The sequence below is a fragment of the Glycine max genome, chromosome 20 (genome assembly GCF_000004515.6).
Source record: "Glycine max cultivar Williams 82 chromosome 20, Glycine_max_v4.0, whole genome shotgun sequence".
Lineage (NCBI taxonomy): Eukaryota > Viridiplantae > Streptophyta > Magnoliopsida > Fabales > Fabaceae > Glycine > Glycine max.
In genome coordinates this window covers 4,088,045-4,104,037 of record NC_038256.2, presented here as the reverse complement: position 1 = coordinate 4,104,037, position 15,993 = coordinate 4,088,045, and positions in this window count along the sequence as shown.

Here is a 15,993-nt window from a genome sequence, read left to right as displayed (position 1 = left end):
CAAGCCGAAAACGAACAACAAACAACGTTTATGAACAAAAAGGTCGAACCTTGTGGCTTGAAATACCATCATACCTGCAAACCAAACCAAAAACGAACAACAAACAACATTTTTTATGAACAAAAAGGTCGAACCTTGTGGCTTGAAATACCATCATACCTGCAAACCAAGCCGAAAATGAACAACAAACAACGTTTTTTATGAACAAAAAGGTCGAACCTTATGGCTTGAAATACCATCATACCTGCAAACCAAGCCGAAAACGAACAACAAACAACGTTTATGAACAAAAAGGTCGAAGCTTTTGGTTTGTTTTTGTGCGAAAAAAGTAAAATACCATCATACATGACGAACCAAGCCAAAAACGAAGCCCTTGTTTCTTACATGCGAAAACGAAGCCCTTATTTGGAAAAATGAAAATAAAAAATGGAGAGAAAGAAGAGAGAAATGGGAGAGAACAGTAAGATGGTGGAATACCAAATGGGGGAGAGAAAACAGTGGAGTACCAAATGACAGAGAGAGAAAAGAAGAAATGCAATGCAATAAATTTGAAAACGTAATAAAAAGGATGCAACTGAAATAGGGAGAGGAGGAAAATGAAAGGCCTTGCATTGGTATTGGTACTGCCTCGGTAACGCCAAAGCATCGGTAATAATAATAATATAATAATAATAATTAATAATAATAAAGTATGATGTGATGTTTTTAAGCGAGAAATTGAATAGCTGGCTGTGCGACACGTTAGCCCTGGCAATGCCACATTAGCATTGTCAGGGCCTTGTTTGTATCATGATAGATGATATGCAGTATGTTTTTACTTGGATTTTGTCCAAGCTCAGATTTAATATTATGTCTTAAACTGTGCAGCAAACTGTTTTTGCATCTGCCGACTTTGATCCTGAAGTGCTAGAAGCTATTAAACCTGCTATGAGATTATCAAGTAATTCACAATTTGATGATACTTCGCTGGAGGAATTAGCTTATGTGCAACTGTCTTCCTCAAATTTATCCAAACAAATAAAAAAATTAATGATTTAGTGTTTTAAGCAAGTATCTTTTTGTTGTTAGTGTGATCTAAATAGCAAATGTTGATGGCTACAACATGCATTTTTTGGTTTTAGAATGCCGAGAAACAGCTGGCACATAGAGCTTGAGTAGAAACTATGTTTAAACTAGAATATATACTTGCTATGAGTTGTCCACTCCTTTTGGTTTGTAATGTATTTTATAACATGGTACATAAACTTGTGTGAAATCATTAAGTATGTGTGCTGAAGACAATTTTATGTATTTACAAATTTAAGACTTATCATATTTGGGACATTCATTATCCTGACATACATATAAATAAGAAAATATATAAAAATGAAGAATTTAATTGAATCAATTTTATTTAAATTACATAAACAAATTCATGTGAGTAAAAAGGTCACATTCGTTTCACTATTATTAAATAAAATTTATTAAAAACATATTTGGCTCAAAACAAGATTGTTTAAGTTTACAAAAGAATTCAAATTAAGCGGTAAAATAAAATAAAGTAAAATAACATGTTCAGAATATCATGCAACTGAAATAGAAACCCATGTCTTAACATAACCTATTAAAGCATTGTGTCCCAACGTCCTCTAGCACGAGATTCTTTAAACCTATTCACCTAATCATTTGCTTCCATGAACACAAGGTTTGAGATCATCACATGATCCAAACACAAACAACACATAAGAAGTGAGTTATCGCATTCCTAAACAAATAGAGATAAACGAAGACATGTATATATAATAAAAGTATAACAAGATCAACTTAGTACAATTCACATCATTTCAACACTTAACACGTAACATCGCTTGTCCCAAGGATTTAATCATAAAATCACATTCAATACCTTCACATTAATAATGTATTCAACATAACACATCTTAAGTACAACACAACATCTTACACTTACAAAATTTGTTACCTACCATCGTGTAACAAGTCACAATGATCGTTACACAGACGTTATGCAACAAATACACTACAATTCAATATTGCATGCAATGAGGTATCATGTCAGTGAAAAATCTCGTGAGGTGCCTAGGACTACATGATGAGATAGACCATACACTGGTAAGTCAGGTCATCCTCACTAGGTAAAATCATAGGGAAAGGCCAATCAAGGTCACCCTGTTTTGCAAGAATGTTCTAACCATGTGGGATCGACACAAACTTAAAGGAGTACTCAAACTTGGTGTATTTACCCCAAAGACCTAGACTCCGAAGAGTTTGTCAAGATCTCTCCTTCTTGATTCAGGTCCAACCCATAAAATATTTTAACAGATAGACTCTATCTATGAACTATACAAAACACATGACTCCTCAATTGTTCTCAAAATAATTTTAACTCGTTGTGCTTTAAAGTGATCCAACTCATCAGGTTCCTATAGTGGATCCTATCACAATACTCGTCGCTCTTAAAGGGTCTTACAATTGTGTGATTGTACGGTTCATAACTCACAACTTAATGCACATAACATCTCAATACACGTGTGATATCACAATTTAACACATACTCAATTTGTCACTTACACACAGTTCATCACACTTTTATAATCCCCAGATATCACGTTATCACGCCTCATGCATCATATACATATCACAAAATAATCATATGTTATGTTCATATAACTAATCATCTCATTAAAACACACATTTAAAATCATATATGTGCTACTGGAGTTTGAACTATGCAATACACACAATTACTCAATTGTTTTCAAAATCATTTTATTTTGTCGCGCCTCAAAGTGATTCCACTCGTCAGGTTCTCACAGTGAATTCCATCACAATACTCATCGCACAAAAGCTCGTCCCCCGTCTTACAATTGTGTGATTGTATAATTCATAACTCAAAACTCAATGCCATCACTTTACACTTCACATAACATGTATAATCACATTGAGAAATGTATTAATCCCACACTTGTTCACAATAGATGTCTCAGCACACCTTCTAACTAACACATTATCACTTCTCATACATCATATATATATATATATATATATATATATATATATATATATATATATATATATATATATATATATATAACATAATAGCAATCTTCCAACATTTTAGGCATATAATAATACACCTATTCATTCGGTTAATAGCATAGAACATGTTGTGATCACATCACGGGGAACACAACCTCTTAATCAATTTCAAGAAAACATGCAAGAATCAAGAATTCTTAAATTTTTAGGTTTCTAACATTCAAAACCAAACACTGAACTAAACCTTCCAATTTGCATCAGGGCATCAATTGATCTATCAAACATGAAGAATTTGTAGTTATCATTGTATGGGAAAAATTGAAATGCATAAAACACTCCAAAATTAACCCCAATTTGATCCTCTAAGGATCCTTATACATGTTCACTCTAACCTCAATAACGATAAACTCATTTCTTACCTCTAAGCGGACTCACGTATGTAGTCCGACAAGGATAACATCATGTCCAGTGATACAGAGAAGGGATTGAAGCCTTAATTTTACAGTCTCCGTGCGAGGGAAGGTTTTTTTTTTTTTTTTTATATCTCTAAAGACATTATTTCCCAAATTCCAACGGTGAGAGTGTGTGAAAATAAGTTCTGAAGGTTGTGTCCATATTTCAAAACAATTCAACGGTTAACGAGTTTGAGATCATAGTTTTACTAAAACAGATTTGGGTGTATGCGGGAAAAGGAGAGTTTTGGGAGAAGAAGGGAGAACGAATTTGAGAGAAAAGAAAAACATGGAGAGGTATCATAATTGTAAAAATTGACCTAATACATCTCCATTTATAACTAGGGTACTTTGAGTCTATTATTTACTCTATTTTTCTTATTTTAATCTTTCATTAAATAAATAACTAATTAAAACATCCCTTTATTTTCTAAAATATCATTTCTCTATTTATCTTCTAATACTATGAAATTCTTATTTTAATTAAAAAAACATTTTCTTCTCATTTATTTAATTTCTAAAAAATCTATTAATTTTTAAATAAATCTTTTTTTATTATTTTACGAACAAGTGTTACAATGTTGTTGTGACAAAGACAAATCTATGTATTTATCAAATTTAAGAGTTATCTTATCATTTATTCCCACAACTTTAGATCATGATTAAGGACATAGTGTTAAATGATGATAAGAATGAAATGGGATAATGATATAAAAACCATAGGATAAGAAAGAAGAGCGAGGGAAACGGTCCTTGAGGCTATTAAGCAGACAAATCTGGTTCTTCTATATAGATCATGAGTCATATATAAATATATATATATATATATATATATATATATATATATATATATATATATATATTTGTCTTAAAACATTTTATAATATACTCATTCAAATCCCCCTATTCCAGTACTGCTTTTTTTTTTTTTTCTAAACTAAATGAAAGGGAAAAATTAACTAATTATGTAATTCTATGAATCATAAATATAACTCTTAGAATAATCAATTTTAAATTCTACTAATATCATATAATTCTTACAATTTACATAACTATACTAATTTCAATTTTAATCACACGAAAGTACTCCTCCTACTCAATAATATTTACTATATATAAATTTTCCAAAGCTTAAAAATGATTTTTTAAAAAACTGCACAAAATGTAAAAACAAAAAATACTATTATATTCCATTCCACTTCTACCCGTGCAATATTTCCCAATGCCGCCAAAAACAATCCACCATCTTCTCCTATCTAGGACCATCAGTTCCTGCTCCTTTTTTGTCAGCCCGTGTACTCTTCTTTTGACATGCTAAACTCAGCTTCATCGAGACAAAGGGACTTCGATCATCCAGTAAGAATTAATCTGAAATATTCATCATGCTTATGAGTTAAACTTCATGGATTTTTAGGAGCCCAACCATTTTATTCTTCTTTTCAAAAACATTCACAGATTGATTAAGCATATATTTTTCTGACATTTCATATCTGTTGTCTTTTCCATACATGGATCAGCAATCTGACACCAGCAGACATAAGGTTGAAAAGAAAAATAGCAATGTCTCAAAAAATAAATAATAGAAAACGATTTTCAAGTGAAAATCATCAAGTTTCAAATGAGCCCAGCACTGGTATTTATCTCATCTATTACTTTATAACTTATCTCTCAACTGAAGTAAAGCCTTACCTATGTAATAATTTTTATTGCACAGTGAAATCTAATGTATTACCCAACATGCAACTGCCAAAGAGTCAAAATTTAACTTCCAATTCGTTATGTGATACATCATCAATCATCATCAACAAGTATGCTTCACCATTCAACATAGAAAGTCAACCTTCAAACCCACATACTCAGCCAAGCAACTTTGTCCTGCAAAATAACAGGAGAAAAAAATTTGGTGACACATCTACCATGCCTGTTAACCTCATCAAGAGGTTCGCTAACAGAACCTCTGCCTCTAATAGTTTTGTTCAATCTGATGGAGAAAACAGAAAACACCAAACAAATGAAAATGTTGTGCCTGGTCCATCTACAAATTCAAATTGTGTGTTTGGTCCTTCTACAAATTCAAATTTTTGTTTCGTCCTTCTACAAAATCAAATGTTGCACCTGGTCGTTGTTCTTCAACAATGAGAGGTCATTTCACACCATGAACACATGTCATTAGAGACAATCAATTCTTCTCAAAAGAACAATGAACCGGGACTCTCTAAATTCTCCTGATACGCTTCAAGGTTACAGTTTATATATATTTATGAGTGTAAATTAAAGTATAACTTATAAGTAACTATAGCCAAAATTATTTGTCAAGTAGCTGTATAAATTATTACATTGACTATGATTAATGACAGATGATCAATCAATCTATTGAAATAACAACATTAACACTAGAAGGAGGTGTGAATAATGTGTTTATCATAGATAGTAACTTTTTTTAAAAAAACTTTTAGCACATATATAGGCAGATATGTATCTGTGCAGTAACTTGTCCACTAAAGAGAAAATAGGTTTTAATAAAATCAGGCTTGATCCTCCAATGACTTAATAAGATAAAGCCTTCAAAACAGTTTTTCAAATAAATGTTTAGTATTAAAGGAATAATAGAAAATACTAATAGAATGATTAATAAACTGTTAAGGAGAGAAGTAGAAACACTTATTTATACTGATTTATTCAACCTGAGCTATGTCCAATACTCCTTTACATAACAATAAAGTGTTCTACTAATCAAAACTTGATTACAAAACAAGTATTTTGACCTGTCACTACTGACTATACAAGTATTCTCAATATCACTTCTGGCAATGTCTTAGACTTCCCCTGAATCTAAGAAACTCAAGTATTTAACACTAAGCCTTTCTTGACTTTCACAAATAGTAGTTTGAATGAATACAAGTATTCAATAACACTCAATAAGTGAATAAACAATAAAACTCAAATATAAGATAACTATGCTTAGTAAAGGATAAGCAAATGAAAGTTTTAAATTAGTCGTCTAATGATTTCAGTAGAGTTTTGCTTTAAAGATATTCTTATTTTCTCATAAAGATTTTCTTATTCTTTTTTAGTAGATACTGTCTTTCACATATTTCAATGAAAGATCTGTTGTGAGATTAGTGTTGATTCCTTGAAAAGAATGTTGTCTCATACTGAGAGATAAGGCTACGTGGCATGCTCTGATTTGTGAGGAAATGAGCAATAGTATAGACAACGTCATGTGCTCCTTGTCGTTGACGAAAGCGACCTCTAAGGAATATTCTGTGAATACCTTCTATTCTCTTCTATTTTGTCATTTCCCTAAATTCAAATGTTAGCAATTCAAAATAAAGAAGAGAGGAAAAATGAATTTCTATAGGGTAGAACAAGTGTACTTTCCTTTAAGTATCAATTCTTTATTCTTTGATTTTTTGTCTAAAAAAACAAAAAAAAGTATCTTTTTCTTGTGAGTCTATGCTTGCAGGGTGGAACCTTTGAAAAACTTGATGATCCATGGAAGATGTTTTGAATAGTATGCTCAAACAACAAAGGCTTTTTAGTAACCAATTAAGATGTTGTCTGAGCATGCTGAAATCATGCAATTAGGGGTCAGTCACCCACAACCTATCAAGTGTGATTTTTGTGGAGGAGAGCATTACAATGATAGTTGTCATCTTTGCTCCATGAAAAATTATTGGTGGGAGCAAGAGTTACACCCTTACAATCAATATGAAGAAGAAAGACTCCCTAATCTTGAAAATGTATTGATGCAATTCATGGAAACATCCCAAGCTAGCTTCAAAGCCAATCAAAACTCAATTAAAAATCTGGAGATTCAGGTTGGTAAGCTAGTAAAGGAAGTGACTGAAATACCTTTTTTGGTCACAAGGGAAGAAAACTTTGTAGAGGTTAAAGCACATGAAAAGAGTCTTGTAGAAGAGCATGATTCAAGAGAAAAAGATGAAGAAAAAAAAAAGAAAAAGGTGAGAAGAGAACACAACAACAGTAGGAGAAGTGCTCATAAGTAGAAATTGAACAAGAAAGCCTTCTCCAAGTCAATACCCTTTCTCACCAATTGATTGGCAAGGAAGAAAGGCATGAAGAATGTGATAAGTCTTTAAGTGCCATTTTCTCCTTGATCACCAACACTTCCCTTGCAATGATATGGAAGGTGTTTCAAGGATACATGATTTTCATGAAGTCTCTAGCTAAGAAGAGAAAATGCAAGATGTGTTGTATGTGACCTTCATGCCACCTTGAACACATCTGGCCCATCAAGGTAGTGACGTTAAAGAAGCACTTATTGAGAGGCAACCTAGGATTTCTACCCTTTTTCTATGCTTTTTTTGTGACTTATTTAATAATGGTGTTAGTTGGTTTGTGTGTTGATGTTTGTTTTTGTGTTGATATTAGGCTGATTTTGGTTATGCCCATGACTTTGTGAATATTTGTGTTAGTTAATTTGAGTACAAATGTTTTTTGTTGTTTGTTGTTTGATTATACTATGCGCTCAACACGCATATGTGCGCTTAGCGAGCAAGTGCATGCTCAACGCGCATGGGCAACTGGCAAAGCATGCAAATGCATGCTAAGCGCGCATAGGCAACTAGCTAAGCTTGCATGTTGCGCTAATCCCAAAAATGTCTCTATTTTGTAATATCTTGAATTGGGCTAAGCGCGCAGGCACATGCTAAGAGAGCCATGCATTCCCGCTAAGTTGATCGTGCTCGCTAAGCGGATTTTGCAGGAAATTTCCTTCTACAAATCTCGCTAAGCCTCATGTGGTGCGTTAAGCCCAATAATATCTCTAGAGTTGCAATTTAATTGATTGGAATTAGCGCGTAAGATTGGGCTTAGCGCGCACAAGTTTGGGATTAGCAAAAAAAAAATTAAAAATTAAAAATTTCTTGTACTTTTATTTTGGTATGTCTCTTGCACAGCAAGGTCAACGCACACTTACGTGCTAAGCCCTAGTGTTCCTCAGTGTTTGCATTTTTCTATTGGGCTAAGCGCTAGTTGCATGCTAAGCCTAATAAGCTTGTTCTTCTTCATTTTTTTGTCAATTGGGCTTAGCACACTTATGTGCTAAGCCCACCATGCATTTATGTTGATTTTGTTTTGTGAAGCACCAAGCGAGCATCTATGTGCTTAGTGCACCACTCCTTTCTGCCTTACTTCAATTTTTGTTACTTTTCAAATTTGAATTCTCTGTTATGTTTAATTTTGCATGAAAGAAATGATGATACATTTTGGTTAACTCTGATAGTTAACACATTTTGAGGCATGTTTGGTTGAATTGATTGCATGATTGAGACATTGTGTACTGGTAATTAATGTTGTGAAATTTCCGATTTTTGAGTGAGCACGCAATGTTGTTGAGTGATGGTTTTGTGAATTAAATATGCGTGAGTTAGTTGGTTAGCTTGCATGACAGGAAACTGTGGATGAAAAACTAAATGCTTCACATTACCGTGTGAATTGTGTGCACCTTAATTGCCAGAGAACTACTGATTTCATTTTCTCGATTTTGCATGATTCTTGAACTGCTTTAGTGCATACATGATGTGGATATGATCAAGGCCTTGTTGTTTATTTTAATTTCAACCACTTAGCCAAACAACTACCCTACGTTAATGAATGATTGAATCCCTTGAACCCTTTTGAGCCTAAATATGAATGAATGTGTCATTGAACGGTGAGCTAAATTCTGATGCTATCTTTGTGAACCCTATCTTAGGCTATAGGAGAGCATTGTTATGGATCAAGACAAATTTGTTCCAAATTTGGGAGAGTGTTTTAGGTAAATTTTGTTCCAGGGATATTAGTAACAGACACATAGAGAACTAGAACTACATTCTTTTGTAGTACCTATTATCGTCTAAAAAATATAGAAATCTGAGCTGAAAGCAAATATATACCAAAAAAAACCTTGTGCATTGTTAATTGTGGCATGTCAATAAAGGTTGGGAGGTCAAAGTGGTTCTTTAAGTAGATAGGGAATGGGTTAATTCTCTCCTATAACCTATGTGTTTGAATAAAAAAAACATGATTTCCTTGTTAATCCGACCACGCTACAAGTTTAATAAAGTCCTTAGTGATCCATATTGTGTAGGTATGATTGAATTGAATAAGATGATGTACAAAGTTGGGGATTATAACTCCAGTCGATTTAAATGAAATACACATAACTAAAACACTTGTGTGCTTGAAAGAAACACTAGCCTTGTGAGGAATGAAGCATAGTTGATCTTTCTTTGATACCTGTCATACTTGCTAACCTATTTCAATCTCCGAGTGCATTCTTTACATGATTCCATCATGAAAACCATGGCAAGTGTGAATGTGAGAATTGGAAGCTGAAATTGTTTGAAAAGTATGGAATTATCTCAGTTGTTGACATTGCCATTGATCTAACTTAGTGTAGTATTAGTTTACTTTTGCTTGAGGACAAGCAAAGCTTTAAATTTGGGGGAGTTTGATAATTGTTATGCTTACGTAATTTGAATATTTAAATCACATAGCAATTATCTAATTTTCTTCTCTTTTATTTCTTCTTTTGTGGTAAAACATTAGGAATTCAGCTTTTTCTGAGTTTTTGTCCAGTAGATGCTAAAGTTAGTTAATTTATAGTGCTTTGTGGTGTATTTTTTTTTTTTTTTTGTAGAATTGCACAGATGGAGGCCTAGAAGAAGGTTGAAGAACTGGAGCAGTGCTCTCAGCGCATCGACAACCGCTCAGTGCGAGGAGCCAACTTGGAGGCCAGGCTTAGCCCGCATCTGGCGGCTTAGTGCGCATTTGGTGACTTAGCCTACATCTGGTGACTTAGCACGTGATCACTTATGCCAGCTAGACTTTGCATGTGTGCTTAGCGAGCACAAGAAGACTTAGCATGCAATCAATGTAAAAAAACATGAAAGGGGAAAAAAGGGAGAAATGAGAGAGTTCTTTTTGGGGATCCTTTCCTCCATTTTCTTCCACACCTCTTGTTTCCTTTTGTATTAGTAAGTCTCTCATTGTCATGAGAAGTTAAACCACTCATTGTTGGGAGCTTAGCAATCAAACACTTTTGATGTAATGATTCTAACTATCTATTTAATATTATTGTGATATTATTATCTCTTTTGTGTGGTTAATATCAAGTTTATGGCTTGATCACCCATGCTCATATAGTGTTATAGGGTTTATGCATTGAAAAGTGTTTGCCTCCTAAGAACTTGAAAAGAGCATCTAGGTAATCCATGTCTAGGGATAAAATGATATTATTTAGCCTTATTTATGTATCTTTATTCTTAAAGAAAATTATTTGATGTAGCTCTTAAGGGATTAGGAGTGAAATTAGGTAATTTAGGCTCTTTCACATGAGAGATCATGGTTAAGGTGGATTAGTGGATGAAGATAATAATCGAAATAAAGTCAAATAGTGAAAAACCCTTAATGTTGCTTCAAGAGTAGTTTCAATAGGCTGAGTCTCAACACACTCAGTAATTCTACTTCTACGGGCAACTCACCCCCTGAGTGTTTGTATTCTATCTCTTTAATGTGTTATGCTTAATTATCTTCATTTATGTCGAATTTTATATTCCATATCATTATTTGACCAATATCGAATTTAGTTCATTGGTTGCTTAAAATCGGACACATACAAACTCTGAGTACACTCAAAGTCCCTGTGGACTCGACACTCGGTCTTACCATTTTAAAATACTACTTGGTTGAATTGGTGCACTAGACAATGAGTTAACACACATATGCCTTTTGTGAGTGATAATCAAATTTGACATATAAGTTGTTAACTATCTTTTCATACAATTCTTGTAATTTAAAATTTTAACATTGACTTTTAGCATTAAGCCATTAGCTATCATCTTTTGAAGTTTGCTTTGTCTTGCAAGTATGGTTTCTCTATCACTCTTCATTTACACTTATTTTATGGCTTATTTCCTCTTTACTGGAATGCTTTACTCTGCAAAAATTATGCTTAAGATAATTTGTTGAGTTATCTATCAAGTGCATTGGCTTTTCACTTTTTTTTTATTGTCCTTCTCTTTTCTTAATGTTTTTTTATAAGAGTTGCTGGTCTTGTGTTTTATTTGTACAAAAAAGATTTACACGTATCAAGACTCCTGTTAAAGGGCATTCATGCAAACATTTTCAGGTGACTATTCATGCATTAGCATCACTTAATGTGCAGCAAATTATCACTACAACTTATGCCATTCTTTCTCTGGTATTTAGTATGCATAAAAGTACTAAATAGTTAAATTTGCTCAAATGTATCTAGAATAATACCTTCTCAGGATAAAGTGAAAATTTTATGACTTGGTTAATCACTATAAGTCTATGTTGATGAATTGGCAAGTGCACCAATGCATCCCAACTAGTAAAGTTAAAACGGAAGTCCGAGTATCGTATCCACAAAGACTTTGTTTGTATGTAAGTAGATGAATATTTAATTAAGAAAAAGATTTGGAAAAGATAATAGAAAACAGTAAAACAAATTGCTAAAAATTAAATCAAACAAGAAAAAGAATTAAACATGAACTAAAATTAATTAATTAAAGATAGAAAAATGAGAAAATCCAATAATATTATAGAAGAAAATTCAGAAGACGAGAATGTTGGAAACTTAGCCAACCAGAGCTACTCCTCGATGTAATGTCAATGATTTTTCTATATTTATAATTATTTCAATTTACACCTGCATCTACTAGTATACTCTAACTTTGCTTCCCACACGAAAGAGCCTAATTTATCGATTTTCTCTCCCAAATCCCTTTGCAGAGCTAAAATCATAAATTGCATTAAGAATAGAGATGTGTAACATGCTTAACAAATATCAACCTATCCCTAGTGATTACTTTATTTAGATACCCTTTCCTAGTTCTATTAGAAAATAACGTTTCCCAATGCTACCCCTAAAACTTACCATGCAAATGGGTGATCAAGCCACAAACAATAATATTAAGCATAAGAAAGGATAATGCAAAAGTAATATTCATAAATAGATTGGAAGAGAAATTACATCAAGAGTAGTTGGCTGCGAAGTTCCTAACAAAGGGGGTTTAGCCTCTCATTATCATGGAGGCTTTACAATTGCAAAAGGAGAATATTTATTAAAGGGGGAAAAGATAAGAAAGGGAATGGAGGGAAGGAATGACTCTCATTGCTTGCTTATCCTTCTTCTAGCCTTTGCCTTCTATAAGAAATTGTATTCTGATGAAATTTTTGTGTGTCTTCTCTTTCTTCTCTCTTCTTCCTTTATAGGTGCAGATTAACAAACTTCTGAATTAGTCTGATTTCCTTAATTAACAATGTTTTTCTCAATTAGTCTTCTTTCCTTAATTATTCTACTTACTTTAATCAGTCATTCTTTCCTGAATTAGTCTTTTTTCCTTAATTAGTCATTTTTTCCTCAATTAGTCTTCTTTTCTTAATTAGTCCTTCCTTAATTATTCCTGCATTTTTGGGTTTTATTTTACTCACTAAGCTTTATATGTCCATCACTTTTAATATTCTCTACACAAAAACTTAAATGATGTTAATTTAACAATTATTTACTCAAAAAGGAAAAATTAGAAGTGAAAAATTACAAATTCCTCTATAGTTTAACCCCCAAAATATATTCATAATTAGCAGTTATCAAACTCCCCCAAATTTAAATCTTTGCTTGTCCTTAAGCAAAAGGAAAATTTTCAAATTTTACCAATCACAATTCATGAGATAACTGCATACATTCTAAAATGCTTCATTGACCAATTCTCAAGTTCATAGTAGTCATAAGTTCATGAAAGGAGCAGAACAAGATGTACTTCAGATGAAATGGTTAGCAAGAATGACAAATCACAAGGAATAATCACCAAACTTCAGTTCTCACAAGGCTAGTGTTTCTCTCAATCCCATAAGTGTCTTCATAAAGGTGTTTGAAGTATAACAATTGAATAGTAAAATTCCAACTTTGCACATCATCTCAGTCAATACTATCATACATGCACAATGTGGATCACTAAGGACTTTATTAGGCTTGTAACATGGTTGGGCTAACAAAGAAATCATGATTTTTCTAGGATTGAAAGCTTAGGATCTAGGAGAGCATTCATTCCCCCAAATTATTTACAATCCATAACTTAGAATTTTTCACAACACCAACCTTATTGTTTTGCTACTCTTTTCAACAACTTTATTTTCTTTGATGATGCTTTACCCCGACTTTTATTCTTTAAAATAATAGAATTATGTTTTTCTTTTTTTTTTTTGCAAATGTAAAAACATTCATATTGGGATGGAGTAATACCATATTTTGTAACTCAATTTAACTTGCACTGTAAATTTATTTTCCTGCAATAGAAAATCTCCCAAAAACATTCCCCCAAATTTGGGACAAATTTGTCTGGATCCATGAGTACTCTCCTACAACCTAAGAAAGGGTAGTTAGTAAATATCACTTTTTGGGCTTAGGTTCCAATAACAAAATTTTTTACATTAGGCTCAAAAAGGGTGCAAGGGATGCATTCATTCACATGATGGATTTTTGGCTAAGTAGTTGAAATAAAATAACAAACAAGGTCTTGATCACCTCCACATCATACATGCATTTCAAGCAATCCAAGAATCATGCAAAATTAGGAAATTAAAACTAGTCATTCTCTCGTATTTGAAAGTTCGAACAACTTACCGGTTTTCATTGAAGAATTCAGGTTCTCATTCCATGCTTTTTTTGGTCAGCAATACTAACCTTTTAACTCTTGTACTGTTAGTTCACACTCCATCACTTACAATGACGCCTGCTTGCACGAGAATCAACAATTCCCAAAAATACTCATTAGTATGTAGTTAGTCTCACTCATGCAATTGGTTCACTCAAAATGTGTTGCAACCAATCAATAAGCATCTACTTCTCTATCATGCATCAAACTAAATTAAAACTATTAAATGACTGAATTTAAACTACTGAAATTAAAATGTCCTAAATGCAAAAAATTAAAATGAAAATAAAAGAAAATGAAAACAAAACAAAATGAATAAAGAAAAAAAGGAAAATTAAAGAAAAATCCTTGTCAAAATGGGTCTCAATCTTGTGTGGGCCCTATATCCTAAGCTTCCTGGGTAGCAGTGATATCCACAATGTAATCATCATTAACTCTACTCTCTGCAGCAGCATCATTATCAGTACCAAAGGTATCACCCCCTACAAAAGGAAATTGGACTCCTGGGCAAGACACTTGTATAGGAATTTGCTCACTTCTTATCACTTGACTCATGCAAGACATTCCTACAGTTTTCTTCACCTCCTAGAGCTAAGGTAGGCACACATTATTATTGAAATAAATTGAACACAACTATCCTAAAGAATAACAGAAAAACGCACAATGCAATTAAAAAAAGATAAAGAAATCCTGGGTTGCCTTCCAGTAAGTGCTTTTTTAACGTCATTAACTTGACGAGTCAGATGCCTTCAAGGTGGCATGAATGTCACATAGAACACATCTTCCTTGCATTTTCGCTTCTTAGCTAGAGATTCCATGAAACTCATGTATCCCGGAAACGCCTTTCATACCATTGCAAGAGAAAAGTTGGTGTTGAAGGAGAAAATGACACTTAAAGATTTATCACGTTCTGCATGCCTTTCTTCCTTGCCAATCAGTTGATAAGGAGAGGTATTGACTTGGAGAATACTTTCTCGTTGAATTTCTACTTGTGAGCATTTCTCTCATTGTTGTTGTGTTCTATCCTCACTTTTTTCTTCATCTTTTTCTCTTGAATCATTCTCTTCTACAAGACTTTCCTTATGAGCTTCAACCTCTACAAAATTTTCTTCCCTTGTGACCAAGGGTAATTTAGGTACTTCTTTTACTAGCTTACCAACTTGAATTTCTAGACACTGCTAGAAAGGTAAGGATCTACATCGGTGGAAATGATATTTCTACGTCGGGCCAGGCACCGTCTTTGCTACAGGTGTCGTTGTTTCCCGACAACGATTACGACGTGTCTGAAAGCACCGTCTTAAACAGTAAGCAACTTTCAAAGACGGTGCTTACCTCAGCACCGTCTTTGAATGTAGGCATTCTAAGACGTTGCTGACGTAAGCACCGTCTTAGAATGCTGACTTTCAAAGACGTTGCTGATGTAAACACCGTCTTTGAATGTCCACTTTCAAAGACGTTGTTGAGGTAAGCACCGTCTTTGAATGCTGACTTTCAAAGACGTTGCTGATATAAGCACCGTCCTTGAATTCAATATTATTTTTAATTATTAATATTTTTTCTGATTCATATCCCATCAGAAAAAATATAAATAATTAAAAATAACATATATTAGCATGATTGTAATTATTATTAATGCAAAAATTTATTTAATAGGTAAAAGTCTACTCCATGAAATGGACATTCTGTAAGAATTTATTCCAAGATTCTTCAAATGTTGAAGGTCTTCCTACAAAATCATTAAAAATAAATTAAGTAGAATATAAAAATAAAACACAATATCAAACACGTGTTTGTACACAATCTTATAATTGTAATTGTTG